General features: G+C 37.3%; 1 protein-coding gene across 1 annotated transcript in view; it reads right to left on the bottom strand.

Moving 5' to 3' along the window:
* Window positions 1-17242, bottom strand: part of LSAMP (limbic system associated membrane protein) — a 1342850-nt gene that overhangs the window by 1071100 nt on the left and 254508 nt on the right. The gene's annotated exons all lie outside the window — the stretch shown is intronic.

Raw genomic sequence — 17242 nt, 5'->3', positions numbered from 1 at the left:
GTCTGGTCCCAATTCTTGCATTAAGAAATTATCAAATATTTTCTAACATATCCATTGTTTTATATAAAGAATCTCAAGGCTGATGGCAGTGAGTGACAATTTTGATGCCTCAAAAAAAAGGTAAAGACAAATACAAAGTTAAATAGCACAAACAATAAGGAAAAAGAAAAGCTTCACTTCTAAGTACGCAGATTTCAGGAAATTCATATTGTTGTGTACCTGGTGACTGCAATTTTTCCCCATTGTGCATATATGTAACAATTTAAAGTTAAGTACATATTTGGTAGTCTGAAAGGTTACACATGCTCAAGTGAGAGAAATTATGGTTGGTGTGGGAAACAGAACTCTGAAATTTCTGATTTCTGTATTGCAAAATCTCAGCGATCAGGTCACGTTAGCATCATATTCCACATTCAATAATAGCTCCATTGTTGGTTTCATAAAAACCAAAATCTTTCTCCCCACTTCTAATATATTCAAAATGAGCGGATTAATTCTAAATGGAATTAACCAGAAAATACAGGTTCTTTATCAGATATAAGTAACAGGCCATAAGCCTACATTCTGACTCCAATTAGAGAATTTAATTAACCCACTATTTAAAGGATCCTTAAATATTTGATCTAAATATATCTCTCTATATATTAATTTAATTATCAGACATAAAAACTATGAATCATCTTCCTCAGGCAATGTAAGAATATTTTTTAAATGAATGGCCTATCTGTAAACCCTTGCTTGATGTCTGCCTGGGATTCCTGCCTCTGCAGTAAGCATTCATTGTCTGATTTCCCTGCATAAGAGAGTCTGCCACAACTCCGACTGCATCACTATCCATCCTTGATCCTTCAAATAGTTTTCCTATGTTGAGTAGACAGGACTTTAAAAGGTTAAGTAAACATCTTGAAGAGTTAAAAATGAACAGAGACTGAACCTTGCCATGTCTCCAGGCTCACCTCATCCATTTTTTTTTCTCTTACATCTGCCTTCCTGCACTTGAACTCATCAAATAACTCTACCCCCCAAGAAAAAATCATACTTGCAGTGATCAACTTTAAAAAAATATACAGTATCCCTAGTGACAGTGATAATAATGAGCTTTTCACAGCCTTTTTATACAAACAAGGTAGGAGTTGGCTAGTTTTAATATTTAGACTGCGGCAGTGTTGGGCCCATGAAGAAATTATGTGAGCGGTGTTGTTATAGTGGAATACAACAATTTGGTTTATAGATTGTGAGTCTATGGTCTTTGGGGGAAGATGGGTATATTGTATACTCTGGAGGAACTTTATACTACCTCAGCGACTTCTCATGACAGTGCAGTGATTATCATTATCCTTATTTTACAAATTAAAATTTTGAGGCACAGAGATGTAGTGTATTATATAAAAATTCCCACAGATACTATGTAGAAACAGAAGTAAAATCTAGTATAATCAAACTGCTTGGTTTTAAGCGTGGTGCTCTTATTCAGTATAGGAAGAAAACACGTGGCATTTATGGTGAGAGAACTATACTTGGGCAAGAATATATCTTCCATGCATTCATCCTTGGTCAATCATATAAATCTGCCACAAAGTGTTTTTGTTTGTTTGTTTTGGGCCACATCCACAGAACTCAAGACTTATTTTGGGCTCTGACTCAGCGATCGTCTTGGGAGTACTCAGTGAACCATATGGGGTGCAGGAGATCAAACCTGGATCAGTCATGGGTAAGGCTAGTGCCCTACCTGCTGTACTCTAACTGGCTCCCTCCCACAAAGGAGAGTTGTACCTCCTGAAGATACACCAAAATCTTTAAAAACTCATTTTAAAATGGAGTCAGTTTTGACCACTATCCCAGCAATAAATGTGAGCTTTTAAAATCATCAATTTGGGGGCCAGAAAGATTGTGCATGGGTTAAAGTGTTGTCCTCATAATGGCCAACTCTGGTTTGATCCCTAGCATCACATGTAGCTCTTCCCTCAAGCACCATCAGGAGTGATCCCCGAGCATAGCCAGGATTAAGCCCTGACAATCAGTGGTTGTGGCTTCCCTAAAAACTAAACAAAATATCAACTTGTAACTAGCTTTCTTTGTTGAAGTGCCAGGGATAAAAACCAGCTTCTTCTTAGGCAAGGATCATGCCACTGAGTCATATCCCCCCAAACAAGACTTATTTCTCTATGTTCTATTGTTTAATTTCCAAGTGCTTGAGTTTTTCCCTATTCCTATTTGCATTAATGTCCATTTTTGAAGGATCATGGTCTAAGATAATGTTGAAACAATTTCTATTCATTTGATTTTTATGAGATATGCTTTGTGACTCAGCATACGGCCTAGGGTCTAGCTCAAGGAATGTGCCATACACACTTGAGAAGAATGTTTACTCAACTTTTAGGCAATGAGAAGCCGAGACTAACACCCAAGAATAGCTAAGATAAGTACCAGGAGGTTTACTCTATGGCTTGGAGGCCAGCTGCACTTGCTGGGGGGGAGAAGGCAGCTCAGATAGAGAGGAGAGTACCAAATAAAGGGTGTTGGGAGGATCCTCCCAGGATGAGAGATGCATGCTGAAAGTAGACTACAGACCAAACATGATTGCCACTCAATGCTTCTTTTGCAAACCACAGCACCCAAAAGGAGAGAGAGAATAAAAGAGAATACTCTGCCACAGGGGTAGGGTGGGATGGGGGGATGGGGGAGTGGGAGGGACTCCAGGAGCATTGGAGGTGGGGAATGGGCACTGGTGGAGGGATGGGTACTCAATCATTGTATGACTGAAACCCAAGCACAAAAATCTGTAAGTCTACAACTGTACCTCATGATGTTTCACAAAAAAAAAAAAATTAAAAAATTGAAAACCACTCAATTCCTCTTTTGCAAACCACAGCACCCCCCAAAATGAGAGAGAGCAGAGGGGAGTGCCTTTCCACAGAGTCAGGGTGGGATGGAGGGGTGGGGGGTGGGAGGGATACAGGGATTAGTGGTGGTGGAGAGTGGGCACTGGTGGAGGGATGGGTGCTCGATCATTGTATGACTGAAACCCAAGCACAAAAATTTGTAAGTCTACAACTGTACCTCATGGGGTTTCACTAATAAATTTTTTAAAAAAAATTTAAAAAAATAAAGTCCTCTAGGCCTATCTCTTCCATTTTTCTTTAAGGTCGCCATTTTTTCTTTGATTTTTTTTGTCTAGCTGTTCTATTAGTTGATGTTAAAATCTCCTACAATTATTGCATTGTTATCAATACCTTTCTTCTGGTCTAAAGTAATTTTTCTAATATTTTGATGGTATATTGTTAGGCTATGTGAGTAGGAGTCTGAGTTCTGCTAGATATGTCAGTCTCTTGATCTCTAAGAAATTATCACTAATAAATTCTTGTCCCCTATAGGCTTTTTAAGTTTGAAGTTTATGTTGTCAGCCTTTTTAAGGGAGGCATTTGCTTTTAAGATTGCTTTTCCACCTTTGAATTTGAGTCTTTGTTTTCTCTATTCAGGTATGTCTCTTGCAGACAGCAGTAATTTGGGTTCAGTATTTCTGATGCAACCTGACATTCTGTGTCTCTTGATTTGTGAATTCTGGCCATTAATGATGAGTGAGAATATTTACATGAAGGAATTTGTTGTCATCATTTTGAAGAAGGTATGTGTGTCATTGAGGTTGTCTTTTAAAGAAATTCCTTTAATGCTTCTTCTAAACTATTTTTAACAATAAGGATTTCATAACCTGTTTCTTGTTCATGAAGCTGTGTATCATTTCCTCAAATTTTAATGATAATCTAGCTGGATAGAGTATTCTTGCTGAGGTGTTTATTTCACTGTTTATTTCTCTCTCTTTCTATTTCTTTCTCTTTCTTTCTTCCTACTATACATGACTTTTCTCTTCTTTCCTGAAGAGCTTCATTTGATAGATCTTATGGGAGTCTTATGGATGTTTCTTCACATGAAATTTCCTCATTTAATATTGCTGCATCTAATATTCTGCTTCTGGTTTTTGTCATTTTGATTACAATGTTCTTGGACTTTTTCTACTTGGGTCTACTTACTTGAACCCATGGGCCCCTTGAATCTGGGGAATTATTATTCATAATTTGTTTGATGAGATGCTTCTTTAAAAAATTCACCTTTCTGATCTTCAGGAACTCAAACACTTATATTATTCCTCTTGAACTTATCTCAGAGTCCTTTGGTGTGCTCTTCATTTCTTCTCAGATCCCGCCCCTTTTGTTATTTTTTAGATATTTATTGCATCTAATTTTGGAGAACACCATTTTCCCCCTCAGTTCCTTTATTCTTACTCTGATACTGGGGTCTTCCATTGAGTTTTTCTTTTTCTTTTCTTTTCTTTTTTTTTTTTCTGAAATTTTTATTAGTGAAACACCATGAGGTACAGTTGTAGACATACACATTTTTGTGCTTGGGTTTCAGTTATACAATGATTGAGTACCCATCCCTCCACCAGTGCCCGTTCCCCACCTCCAATGCTCCCAGTATCCTTCCCACCCCCCGAGTTTTCCTTTTTCTTAACTTAATAATTTCATATTCTTCAGTTCTGTCATTTCTGATTGAAGTTTTCTTATTTCTGCTCTCGCAATTTCTTGTGATTTACTGACTACCTGTGCCTTCATTTCCTTGAGCTCATTAAACATCTTGTGATGGGGTGTCTAAAGTCATTATCCGAGAAGGCTTAGAGCTGATTGGTAGTATTAGTGCCAAATATTTACTCACAGAGCTTTGTATGTTTTTACTCAGCTTCCCCATTGCCTCTGCTGTGCTCTCAACCCGAATCTTTGTAATTTTCCTCCATGGAAACTCTGTGAGGGATTAGGCTGAATGTTGCTCTTTTCCTACTTTACTAATCCACTCAGAGATTTTTGTTTGTTTGTTTATGGTTTGTGATTTTGAAGTCCAGTGTGGTTTACAGGCCTACTTCCAACGCAATATTGGCCATGTGCAACTATGGTCGTGATTTAAGGCTCTGCAATTCTTTACATCAACACTCTTCTGGGAAGGCTTTGCTGTAGGTCAGGCAGGCAGAGATAAAAATAATGTAGTAATAGTATCAAGTTCTTGAGGGCAATAGAAGCTACACTAGAGTCCATGAGTTTGTCGCAGAATGTATAAGTATGTGCAGTATGAGCTGAGATCAGTAAAGTTGTTCTGTAGCTACTTATGTGGTAAAATGGTTCAGTTTGAATATGAGATATGGATGTGGTCTGGAGAATAAACAGTAAGAGGAGGATCTCTGGTGTGGGTGTGGGGGATGCCACCCTATTATTACTTTTGAGGATACTTAAGGAAACCTCAGGGTCTTACACATATGCAAGGCAAGTGTTCTATCACTAAGACACATCCCAACACGCCCTCGCCTCTTTTGAGAGTCTAGGTTTGAATTCAAATTTCCTGCGTGCAAAACACCTATACTTTTGCAGTGAATCACATCCCTGGCCCAGGTCTTTCTCTTGATACTGTTTGTGTAAGGTTCTGCCAAAGTACCTTTGTAAAACACTCATGTGCAGATTACACAAAAGCTAAAAATAGAAGTTCTGTGTGATAGAAGAGCCAGATGCACACCCATGTTTTCAGTAGCACTGTTTATAACAGCTAAGAGCTGGAAACAATTTAAGCTCCATCAACAGATGACAGGATAAAAAAGACACAAAGGACTCAGTCAAAAAGTAAATAAAAAGTGAAACCCTGCCATTTGCAACAAAATGGATAAACCTGGAAAGTACTGAGCTACGTGAAACAAGACAGACTTATGAAAACAAAACCAATAAAACCTCTCTGAATTTTATGCAGAGAATCCAAATACTAATTAAAACAATTAAATAAATACTTATTACATAAATGCTTATTAAATAAATACTTATTAAATACTTATTACACTAAATAAAACAAAAATAAATCTCTCAATTATAAGGCCAATGAGTGGTTGCCAGAAGGTGGAGACAGGAGTGTGGGTAAAACGGGTCAAAGGGGTTTATTTAATGGTGAAGTAACTTACTGGAGTTTTAGTGGCAAATTTAATGTAGCATATACAGGGACTTTTTTTCAATGATGAACATAGGAAATGTATCATAGTACAAGGTGATATCTCATTCATAAAGTAAAACATTTGTTTTTAAGTCTACAATAGCTCATCTACTTCTCACAGCGATATTGACTATATGTTCAGTTCTGCCTTCCTGAGATTTTGACCATTTTGACAGCAACTCCTTAAATAAACTGATGGTATGCCTTAATTGAATACGTCACTGTGCCTCAGCCATCTCTGCTTCACTGAAATCTCCCCATGGATTTTCAGTTTCCTCAATGAGACATATTGTAGAGATGTCCTCATGCATCAGGGAAAAAAAATGCTAAATCAAGCAAAGCACTCCAATTCATATGATGATCTTAGTATAGCAGTAGCAGCTATGGATCCCTTTCAATACACAAATTCATCAAATCCTGGAAAGCAGATAGGAAAAAACTAAACTTCATTTTTTTAAAATCTTAATTTTGAAATTCCTAAAAAGAACTCCCCTCCCTCTCTTTCCAACCTTCCAAATTTTCAATTCATCACTTGAATGAACCTCCTTAGCTCTGGAGGCATCAGATAGTGCAGGCACTATCTGCTCCATCAGTGGAGCCCTAGCTCCAAGAAGGGAGAACACAGCCCCGAGCATAGGACCTGGCTGGGTGAGCACTGATAAGCTGAGCAGAGCCTCCTGCAGACACTGCAAAGCAATTAAAACTGTCAAAGGGCTTCTCTTCCCCCTCCCTTGCTCCTTTTCCTTCTTCCAAAGTTGAATAAAAAATGATTTGATAAATTATTCTTTTCAGAGCTAACCACTCGAGGAAAAAAAGAAGAAAAAAAAAGAAAGGAGGGGGAAAAAAAAGGAAAGTCGCTTTCGAGAAGTCATTATTAGCCTGAATTCTCAGTCCTTCAGCAATCATTACAGATGCACACTACAGGGAAGGCAATGGAATAAAAGTTTTATCTGAAGACAAGCGGGAAAGAGAGGAAAAGTATTCTTTATGGGCTCAGAGGCTGGCGTGCATCAGAGGACTTGTTTACTTCCTGCCTGAAAGAGTTAAATCCTTAACTCAGAATTTGAATGGACAGGAATAAGACCCCCACATTCTCTGCTCAAGCAAAGCATATGTCTAAAAGGACAGTGCTTTCCCATTGTTAGAATTGCAAGTAAGTTGAAAAGCAAGAGCCCTTCTCTTGAATAATGATTAATAATAATAATAATAATAATAATAATAAATAAGGAAGTTGAGAGAGCTTAGCAGGAACTCAGTTGTGACAGAGTTGGAAAATGCCCAAAATACTAAATATCTGAAGTTTTTTCTTAAAAGAAACTGGAAAGAAAAATGATCTTAAGACATCAGTCAAGGCAACTTTAGCAGGTTCTCAATAAATGTATTTTACCCCTACACAAAAACCACTTTCTTTGCTACCACTTACAAAAAGTACTCTTAGATTTACATAGTTTTTTAGAGTTGAAATTGTAAAGCCTTCTATTCTAAAATAGCTGGAAATATTATAACAAAGAGTAAAAAAATTTGCCATATTTGAGATGTGAAAATAAGGTTTAAAACACCCTTAAACACATGGTGGCCATTCTCTAGACACTGAACTCGGTGAGCAGGAAAGTGAATCTATTTCAATCTGATTCAGCCCCTCATCAGCCAGAAATATGGATTCATTAAAAAGTGTGGTTGGAGGACCCGCTGGGGATGGGAGATGTGTGCTGAAAGTAGACTATAGATCGAACATGATGGCCATTCAATACCTCTATTGCAAACCACAACACCCAAAAGGAGAGAGAGAACAAAAGGGAAAGAGAATGCCCTGCCACAGAGGCAGGGGTGAGGGGGGTGGTCCGGGGTAGGGATGCTGGGATCATCTCAGGGGTGGAGAATGGGCACTGGTGGAGGGATGGGTACTTGAGCACTGTATGTCTGAAACACAAGCATGAAAGTTTGTAAGTCTGTAACTGTACCTCACGGTGATTCACTAATAAAAAAAAATTTAAAAATTCAAATTGCAAAAAAAAAGACATAAAATTAAATGGTTGCAATCACGTGACAATTGGGTCATATGGCAATATGGTATTGTATCATAAAAGGAATCTTTCTCTCAAAACATGACTTCAAACTCATTCTCAATCACACTTCATCTCACCAACCCTGTCGCTTCTCTGTACCTGAGTTAACTTTTAAACATTGGCACCATGTTGCTGGCACGATGAAATGTTAGCACTTTGTGAGATAGTAGGCAGAAGGCATTCCTCATACAGCCAAGTTTGAAATGTGGCTGAACAGAGTGAGAATATGAAAAAGTAATAAAAGAATGACTCAATAATAAATACATGACAAACTGCAACTGAGAAGATGATATGAAGAAATAAAAAAAGATTCTTTTCTTTTACAACAAGAAGTTCTTCATCTCAATTTAGGTAGATGTTTGGTAATTTGTAGAATGTACTGATCTTTCCAGCTCCTTACTTACGTACATTCATAATACTTTAGTGTTTTTCTAACCTCTGAATATTGTTAATAACAAGGTCAATGAAAGAAGCAGTTCAGATAATCATGTACCAAATGCCACTCACTCTGCTAAGTATAAAAAAGCTACAGACAGTGCTGGCGTGGATGTGAGGAAAATGAAATGCTCTTTCACTGTTGGTGGGAATGCCCACTGGTCCAGCCTTTCTGGAAAATAGTATGGACAGCCATTCAAAAACTGGAAATTGAGCTTCCACATGACTCCACAATACCACTTCTGGGAATATATCTCAAAGGTAAAAATAAAAAAAGCACAGTAGAAATGACATCTGTACCTATCTGTTCACTGCAGCTCTGTTCACAATAGCCAAAATCTGGAAACAACCCAAGTGCCCGAGAACAGATGACTGGTTAAAGAAACTTTGGTACGTATACACAATGGAATACTATGCAGCTTTTAGGAGAGATGAAGTCATGAAATGTGCTTTTAAGTGGATAGACATGGAGAGTATCATGCTAAGTGAAATGAGTCAGAAAGAGAGGGACAGATATAGAATGCACCCATTTGTGGGGTATGAAGTAAAATAACATGAAACTGACTCCCAAGAACAGTAGATACAAGGGCCAGAAGATTGCTCCGTAGTTAGAAACATCCTCATGAGCCGGGGGAGGGGATAGGGGAGGCAGCTGGAATAGAGAAGGGATCACTAAGAAAATGATGGTTGGAGGAATTGGTCAGGATGGGAGATGTGTGCTGAAAGTAGATAAAGGACCAAACATGATAATCTCTCAGTATCTGTATTACAAACCATTACGCCCAAAAGTAGAGAATATGGGGAATATTGTCTGCCATGGAGGCAGTGGGAGGGTGGAAAATGGGGGGAGGAGGGTACACTACTGGGGATATTGGTGGTGGGAATATACACTGGTGAACGGATGGACGTTTGATCATTGTGTGATTATAACTCAAACATGAAAGCTTGTTTCATATTTCATGGAGATTCAATAAAATAAAAAATAAAAGTAAATAAATAATTAAAGCTACAGACATGAGAATAGCAGTTGGTTTTTAATTTTATGTTTTAATTCTGGGGGTATCTCCAAGAGGGCTGATGGGACCCAGTGTCTGCTTCCCATGAGATTTGTGCCAACTGTGTATGTCACACAGTTCAGTGCTCAGGCTTAGTGATGCAGTGTGACTCCAGCCCAGCAGTGCTTATGCCACCCCAAGGTTACCCTTATGAAGATCATGATGCCACCAAGGCTAATTCCAGTGATTCTCAGGGGCCGTACGGGGCTAGGGACTGAATTCAGGGCCTAACACTTGCCTGCTCTTCAAGCTTTCTCCCTGGCCCAGTAACACAGTTGCTGACTTTCTTTAGGAAAACTTTGCCTACTTATAAAATTAAACATAGAAAACAGAAATTTTAGATATCTAGTGTAGTGGAAGCTCGCAGGGATTTCATATCACCCAGAGAAAGATAGGACAGGAACGCAGAGTTCCTGTTGTGTTCATTGGAATTGACTGGGGACTAAACCAAGAAGATAATGAAAATCGCAAAAAATATTTAATAAATATAAGCTTCTGAGTTTTCAGTTACACGGCATAATTGGGAATCTCGAGTTTCAGGAATGACAAGGTAAGTGAATAAAAAGGTAAGTAGGGGATAGATTATCGAGTAACGTGTCTTCACTCATGGGCGACACTGGCTTGCACACATTATTTCCATACATTTTCCCACCAACTTGAGCTTAGCCAAATGATGGACCAATTTCAAGGGATGCGAGTCAGTGGAGTTTGAAGTGAGTGTCAATGCTCTAAAACTAATGGAAAAGTAAACTTTGAGAGCATAATGGAAAGCTTGTAACATATTTTATTGCATTGCCCACAGAGACCTGAATTACTGAAAGACCTAAAATAATAAAATGTCACAGCTAGATTGGAAACACAGAACATAAAGGGTCCTGGTAGAAATTCAGAGAATTAGGCCAGAGACGCAATTTAGAGGTTAAAGCTCTTGGTGTATATGGAACTGACCCTGGTTTGATCCTCATCACTGTTCAGGGTCCCTCTACAACTGCCTGAACAGAGAACTAGGAATGAGCCCTGAGCACTGCCAGGGATCAAAAAAGAAATCAGAGAACATACTATATCACACCATGGCATCAGAAAAAACGGAAGTTTTTCTTGAAATCTGACCAAAATTGTCAATATTTAACTCATTTATTGAGAAATTAAAAAGCCAACTTTTGTATACTTTACTAAGGTCTACTTTTCTTTTAACCTCGTCATATATCTCCATTAAACTCATTTTTACCCAAACAAACTCTTGATAAGTAAGGATTCTGTAAAAGGCAACAACATAGGAAAAAAACTTGGATGAAAGACAGAATGCTTAGTTGCCAACAAAAAACTTAACTTCAAATCTAAGAGCAGTTTATGTGTACTCATCTGTGACAAAACGTTTTTTCTCCACCTCTTTCAGGCTATGTGAAAGATCTGAGGCTTCATCGGGCTCTGCAAAAATCACTGTACGGTGGCAGACTAAAGAAGCTGCATCATCACTGCTGTTGAAAGTTTACCTGGATGTCGTGTAAGAAGTGAATTGGACTGGGCGGCTGCTGTAGTTGTACTCCAGGAATAAAGGGAGATGACTAACATGAGCGTACACCTGATGCAATTATCTCCCCAAATTGAAAAATGGGCAGAATTATAGGTAGTGTGGGTGACTTCAAATTAAGGTACATGGCAGTTTACTGAATAAAGAAAACGTCCTAGAGTGACTCAGAAGCTAGCAGAAGGAAGATTATCAGATGGCTGTGTGCAGCGAATAGTAAGAAGGGTGAAGCCAGGGGTACTGTTTTAAAGACAGACTCTGAAGTGCCATCTATCAAAAAGAGCTCAGCGCTTCAGTCCCACTGCTAACAGGTGATGAAACCTGATCCATAAAACATTCCTTGGGTGTCATTGAACTAGTACACTGAGGATTTTACTCACCCTGAATAAGAAATCACTTCCAGTGCTTGAATTTTAAGATTACCTTCTCCTCCCACTTACTAACATACACACACACACACACACACACACACACACACACACACACAAACTTTTAAGTATAAAACTGCATTAACTATAGGCATGAGAGCACCATAGGTGATTATCTTAAAAAGAATATTTTTGATAAATTAAAACTGTTTTTGATAAAATATTTTGATAAATATTTCATGAGATTTGATAGATTTCTGAAAGAAAATTAGAGACCTATAAAGAAGAAAATTCATATACTTGCCAAAATGTATCAACTAAAAAAGGTGGAAAAAAGAGCATTGGTAGATGTACATGAAGGGCGAGAGCTTATAAAATAAAACAAATATAGTGAAATAGACATGCTGACATTTCAGTGAAGGGGAATTTTTACTACAAAGGAATGAATGTGTTTACTCCATTGAATGCCCAACTTGACACTTATCTCGGAATTAATTAAAATCCAAAATTTTATACAGATCTGATTCTCTTAAGCCTTTCTTCCTTTATCTTCCCAAACTTTTCAAACAATTACGATTCAAAAATCAGGGCAAACATATCTTATGAACGACTTCTGAAGCCTAACTCTAAGACCTTCCTCTGAGAATACAAACTATTGAACCTGGCTATACTTGCTTTGAAGAAGAAACAGAAAGGTAACAAGATAGCTGAGGAAAAATGTCTCAGGAAAAGTGGTCACATTAATAGTTAAAGTTAAATAGGCAATGAGGAGCAAGTGGAAAGTTGATTGTATTTTTTTAAAAGGAAGATTATTGAAATAAAATTTCCAGGGAAATTTATATAAAATAATGGGGAGGTAGATACCAAAATCAAGGAGAATCCTATCATAAATGTAATTCATTAGAAAATAAGCATTTAGGGACTGGAGTGATAGCACAGAGGGTAGGGCATTTGCCTTGCACGTGACTGACTGGGGTTCAATTCCCAGCATTCCATATGGTCCCCTGAGCACCACCAGGAGTAATTCCTAGTGCAGAGCCAGAAGTAACCCCTGTGCATTGCCAGGTGTGACCCAAAAAGCAAAAACACAAAAAATAAAATAAAACAAATAAACATTTAATAATATCCATACTACTATGTGGATATTTTTATATCTAATTACATATATTTATAGATATTGTCACATTATTAAAATAGATGAAGGCAGTTTGTCCCTAGTCATCATTATGATAGTTAATTTTATATGTCAAATTAGCTTTTTAATCTGGAAACCCAGATTTAATATTATTTCTGAATGCATCAGTGAGGGTAATTTCAGATGAGATTAGAATTAAAATATCAAAGGACTCATAGACTGTCTTCCCAAAATACATGTGGACAGCACTTAATTAGACCATTGCCAAGCTGAAGAACAGAAGAAGAAGAAGGATGAAGGACAAATTTGTCCTTACTCCCTTTTTCATTTATAGGTAGAATATAATGAAATATCTTTTCCTGAGATATTTCTCCTACTTTCCTTGCTTTCCATTTGAAATTTAAACATAGGTTTCCTCCAATTCAGAGAACTTCATATCGGGACTGAAGTATTTCCCTGTTTACCAGCTAGCATATAGCAGATCATACAACTTCTTAATCTCCATATGATCCAATTTTTCAAAATAAATAATTAAGGAAGCAACTGATCTATTTGATCAAGCAACATCTAGCAATGGGGGATCTATTTTATGTGTTATTAGGCAATTCTAAAATACTGTACAAATATTATGAGTGACTTTTCTCTTTAATTAGTTTCTATAGTCTAGAATTTCTAAAACTTTATAGAGGCCCCTAAACCAGAGTTCACAGACAAATAACTGACTTTCACATTATCAAATAAGTAATGACTCTTGGATAATTTTAATAATCCATAATAAACAGTAAATTCAATATGGGAGTTTCGTCCAGACTTTTCCTCCAACACCACAATTTTTTTTAGTTCGTCTTTATTATTTGGGGCTGAGATTGTGTGGTTTTCATTCCAGGTAATTAGGACTTTCACCATAACTGTTGTAGATCCATGTAGAAAGTTTGTGAGTCTCACTGATTTCAGTGAATCAGATTTTTTAAAACAGGTATTTATCATTTTGTTCTTGTTATTCCACAGAGTAGTCACGATGTAAAATGGATATTCAGCTGAAATACCATAAACATCACTGGTTTTCTGTTTAATCATTTAACTTTTTTAGGCCCATCCAGGAGCATGGTTTCTTATGGGTGATAGTACTAGTGGATATTGTATGCCAAATAGGCTAAGAAGAATAAAATGCATAGTCTCTCAAAAGAATAAAATGCATAGTCTCTCAAATGCATTATAGAGAAAATGATGGTATTGAGAGACATCTTACACACAAAACATATGAAGCTACAGAGGGCACAAACCAGTAAAATTTTATAAGAATATGACATCAATTAGAGACTAGAAATTTTAGGATCACCATCTTATATGTAGCCCGTTATTGACCAACTTATTGTTATGCAGTGCAGGACTATACTTATATATACACACTTATATGTTAGTGTAGAATATATACATGTATATATACATGTTTAACACTGTCCTCCCGTTGTTCATCGATTTGCTCGAGCAGGCCCAGTAATGTCTCCATTGTGACACTTGTTGCTACTATGTTTGGCATATCGAATACGTCATGGGTAGCTTGCCAGGCTTTGCCATGCGGGCGAGATACTCTCAGTAGCTTGTCGGGCTCTCCGAGAGGGGTGGAGGAACTGAACCCAGCTCGGCCGGTCCAGCTGCTTGCAAGGCAAACGCCTTACCACTGTGCTATCGCTCCAGCCCATACATATGTACACACCCACATATATATATATATACATATACATATATATATATATACATATACATATATGTATATATATACACACCCACATATATATATGGGTGTGTATATATATATACATATATGTATATGTATATATGTGTGTGTGTGTCTGTGTGTGTGAGTATATATATATTTTATACTAGTAATTTGTTGGTCACTCTAATTCTATACTCACATCTCAGTCTCCATTACCTAATTCTGAGGAGAACATCCTGGCTATCCCAATCACGTTAGGCCAATAATCCAATAACCTATTCCAATCTCACCAAAATAGGGGTGAACACAAGAAACTGCAAAAGTCTAATATAAAAGAACACACCCTCTGAAGCTGCAAGAGAGGCCTCACATAAGTCACAGAGGAGCACCAAAAAGGAAGGTAGTATTCTAGAAGGGGAAAAAGGTGACCACCATCGAATGAGCTCATCCAGAATCCTTTCTCACAGCAAGAGGGGTACACTGATAGAAAACTGGAGGGTACCACCTCCATACTATCACAATAATATGAAGAAACAGTGAAAATAGTCACCATAAGGAGAGGATGAAGAAAAGAGTCCAGAAACCTCAACAGGAATGACCTACAAATACCATATTTCCAATAAAGAATTCAGAGTAAAATGCTCAGGATGATCAATGAACTCAAAGAATCGTAAGGTAAATTAAAGGATTATATGAAAGAAACAGGGAATGGATAGCCAAGAAAATGCAGGAAGAAACGAGAGCAGAAATCAGAGAGCTACAAACAGAAGTGTCGCTAATAAAGGATTGAGTAGATGAAATAAAAAACTCGGTGGGTGCCCTCAACTGTAGAATGACTACAGTCAAAGACAGAATCAGTGAGCTTGAAGATGAGCTGGAGAAAGTATACAGGGAACAACATAAAACGGGAAAAGACCTCAAAATAGCTCTAGGGTGAGTCCGAGACCTAGGGGATGGACTCAGAGGAACAATATAAGAATCATCGGAGTACCAGAAGGATCGAGTAGCAAGCCCAATGAAAAAGCAACAGTTAAAAATATCATTACTGAGAAGTTCCCAGCACAAGAGAGTGCAGGCATCCAGATCCAAGGAGCCATAAGAGAGACCCTAATGAAAAAGACTTCGAGACATATCATAATCAGAATGATGGATATAATGGATAGACACAATACTGCAAGCAGCAATGTCAGAGAAGGAAATCAAGGGCAAAGGAGCACCTCTTAGATTTACAGCAGTCTTATCAGAGGAAACCTCTGAAGCTCAAAGACAATGGTGGGATATAGCGGGGGAAAAAAAAAACTCAATGAAATGAACGCTTCACCAAGAATACTTTATCTGGCTAAATTCTCACTCAAACCTGAAGGAACAATAGACTATTTCTTGGATAAACAACAGCTCAGGAAGTTCATAGACACAAAATCAACCTTAAGAGAAGGACTAGAGGGGCTACTGTAAGACAAGAAAAATCCCTACAAGCACAACTCTAATTCTATCTACTCAATGCACCAATAATCCTGTGAAAATTTGTTTTTTATTTCTTAGTTGGGAATGTGAAATGATATTTGGGGGCTGGGAATGATAAAATACTTTTTACTCTTTGAAATGTATTTAAATTTAAATAGAATTAGTTTTAAAACTAAAAACTGAGGGCCTGGAGTGATAGCACAGAAGGTTGGGCATTTGCCTTGCATGCGGCCGACCCAAGCTTGATTTCCAGTATGCCATGGTCCCCTGAGCACCATCAGGAGTAATTCCTGAGTGCAGAGCCAGGAGTAAGCCCTGTGCACCGTCGGGTGAGACCCAAAAAGAAAAAATAATAAATTAAAATAAATTAAAAAATAATAAAAAATAAAACGAAAAACTGTGTCTGATTTAGAGGTAAGATTTAATGATTCTTCAAAATCTATGCTGCCACACCACAACCACCACCAAAATATTCTTTCTACATGTCTTCAGAACCCCTTTTGTGTACTGTTTTTTGAATACAATTTAAGATACATTTTAAAAATAAGAATTTAGAATTATACTTAAGATATTAAAATGTGGCACTCTCATTTAAAACTATTTCCTTTTTATATTTTTTCAATTATTAAATATTTATGTATTATTGCTATTTTATGTACATTAAACTACTTCAGAGAGCCCACATATTCATTTTATTCCTTTAATGATTAAGAAAATAATATGAAGTAGACAAATAAAGTATAGTTTTAAGGCACTTGGCTTGCTTATAGCCAACCCACTTTGATTTCTGGCACTGCATATGGTCTCCTGGGCACCATAGGAGTGATCCCTTGCACAGAACCAGGAGGAAGTCCTGAACCCCACCACGTGTAACCTCACTTCCCCAAAATATACATTACTGGTCTGAGTAAAATATTTTGTGAAATTTATTATACTCACTAATATCTTAAAAGTTTCTCTATGAGAGCCTTCAAATAAAGTATTAAGGAAATAAAAGGGAAATAAACCATTTTTCAAGTCCCACATTTCTGGTGCTGTCATGATCACTTTACAGAATCTAGTGGTTCAAAGTTCTCTACTTAGTCTCCTTCCTATGCATTCTTCATTCAGTCAACAAATCTTTCCATTCTTCCCCCACTTTTCCCTGATCTGTTCATCGAACACCAGAGCTATAAACCTCCCATATTTCATAAGTAGTGTCTACATTTCTGAAAAAATCAAAATGTTTGTTGTCCCTGATAACAAAATCTCTCTCCAATCTATCTACATATGACAGATGGACAGCTGGAATATTCAAATTGATCTTAAAAAAATCTGTAAGCTTTCCTATGGACACAAATTGAAAGTATTTAAGCAAATAACTTTTAAAATTCTATCCAACATCATCTCAGTTTTATTCCTCAAAAGAGTCCTTCCACTTCAAAGCAAAGTCCAATCTGCCTGATACTCTTGA

The sequence above is a fragment of the Sorex fumeus genome, unplaced genomic scaffold (assembly GCF_029834395.1).
Source record: "Sorex fumeus unplaced genomic scaffold, SorFum_2.1 ptg000265l, whole genome shotgun sequence".
NCBI classification, from domain to species: domain Eukaryota; kingdom Metazoa; phylum Chordata; class Mammalia; order Eulipotyphla; family Soricidae; genus Sorex; species Sorex fumeus.
The sequence above is the reverse complement of the archived record's forward strand: the minus strand, read 5'-3'. Positions and strand labels throughout refer to the sequence as shown.